This window comes from Gavialis gangeticus, unplaced genomic scaffold, assembly GCF_001723915.1.
Source record: "Gavialis gangeticus isolate Ggan-Ray unplaced genomic scaffold, GavGan_comp1, whole genome shotgun sequence".
Lineage (NCBI taxonomy): Eukaryota > Metazoa > Chordata > Crocodylia > Gavialidae > Gavialis > Gavialis gangeticus.
In genome coordinates, this window is record NW_017729007.1 from 10,659,369 (window position 1) to 10,661,448 (window position 2,080).

The following is a 2,080-nucleotide window of genomic DNA, read 5'->3' on the forward strand; positions in this document are numbered from 1 at the left end:
AGACATTTGCAGGGGTTATGGGAAGGTTAGACTGGATTAAAAAAGGCCACCCAATCTAATTTACCTCTCCTTGGTGTGGACCTTATATTTAGACCCAGTCTCAGTGATTGCAAATCAATCTAAACTCATTACCATAAAGAAGCTCTGCACGCACAGACCAGTCTAAAAATGGCAGAACCCAGTCTAAGATAGCCCTGGATCAATGTAGGCTCAGACTTGATTGATCTAGGTTAGACTGGTGCACCGAACCTCAGTGCAGTTGCCTGCACAACCCCAGGGCTAGGAAAGCCCAGCTGCCAGCCCCAGCCCCACAGCTGCACTTTTCCTACTTGCCCCATCTGGCACCAAGCTATTTTTAGCTTTCCCCAGCCAGCGCCCCACCTCCCCTCTGACCCAAACCCGTTATCCTACAAGTCAGTTTTTTCACTGTTTGCCACTGCCGGGAGATGAGAAAGTAAGTAATGATAGAGGGAGGGATGGGAACAATGAGGAGGTTGGGGGGCTAAAAATAGCCCCTGGTCTACCCCAACCTTCCCTGTAAACCCCACAAGCCCCATAATTCTGCCAAACCTTCCCAGACCCCAACAACTCCTTGTGGACTCTGCCTGCTCCCTGATTGCTTTCACAGATCCCACCTGGTGGATGCCACCTGCTTCCACCAACCCTCTATGGATTGCACCTGCCCCCATCCTCCCATAGATCCTGCCTGCCCTGCACCTCTCCGTCAGACACCACATGCTCTCCCATTCCCTCCACCCACCACAGACACTGTCTGCCCTCCATCCCTTCTGTGGACACTACTAGCATTCCCGTCTTCCTGCAGATGCCATCTGCCTCTCCCATGGATCACTGTTGTATCCCCAAACCCTCATAGATGCTGCCTGCCCCTCCATCCCTTCCACAGATTTGGTCTGCATCTTCATCCCACTGTGGATGCCACTTGCCCCTGATCCCCCTGAGGATCCCACCTGCCCCCTATCCATCCTGGGGATGCTGCCTCCCCTCACAGGTGCTGCTTGCCCCACTAGCCCTCCATAGACCCCGCTTGTCTTCTGTTCCCTCTGTGGACCATCCAATCCGCCCACAAGACTGTTTGCCCCGCTGATCCACACCATTGGCCCCACTCATCTCAACTTCTTTAGATCGGGTGCCATAGCTTCCACCTCCTCTGAGGGTTTTGCACTCAACTATTCCCATCTGAGTGTCTTCCACCCAAAATTTATATTAAAAGTGAAGGCCTTAAGGGGACTTTATGGCATCTCAGGCACTTTTCCCTTTTCAGGGTCAAAACTAAACCTGGAATGGGGGGAGGTTGGTGAAAGAGGCTGATAGTAGACAATTTAAAAGGGTGTTTGAAAAGCATGTCACTTAGTCTGAAAAAGTATTCATTACTGGATTGGCATCTAGTGAGCTCCTTGTCCTCTAGCTCAGTTTCTCAACCTATGGCTCGTGACCCAAAAGTAGGTCATAAAAATATTTGATAGGGTCAAAAACAATTATAGAAAAACATGAGAAAGTGCAGGATCTCTACCAGCCTGCAAAGGGGCTGCTTGGGGCTGGAGAGAATGGGAGGAGGGCAGTGCGGCACAGGGTACCACGTGCGTGTGCACATGCACACATGCACATGACAGCCAGGCAGGGTGGAGAGTAGCTCCAGCAGCTCCCTGCAGATAAGTCTATGGGGCAAGGGGGGCATATACAATAGGCTGGGAGGCTGAGGAGGGGGCACAGGTGACTTGTTGGGGTGGGGGTGCACGTGCCCTGCAAGATTTGTGCCCCACAGTGGGCACGGAGCTGCAGCCTGACTGGAACAGCACAGGCAGAAGCTACCTCCAGGGCCCAGAAGGTGGGTCTCAGAGCAGGAGGATGGAGTGAAGCAGCAAGACTTGCTGCTGCTGCTGCCGCTGCCACCACCATGAACACCATGCCAGCCATGGGGCTAGCAGCATGAGGAGTAATGAACTGGGGGTGGGGGAACACTCTGCCCTAACCTCCTCCCACTGCCAGCTGTTTGTGCAGTGGGCTGTGGCTCTACCCTGCCACCGTGGCCTTGCTGCTGCTGCCACTGCTCCCCTCAGGC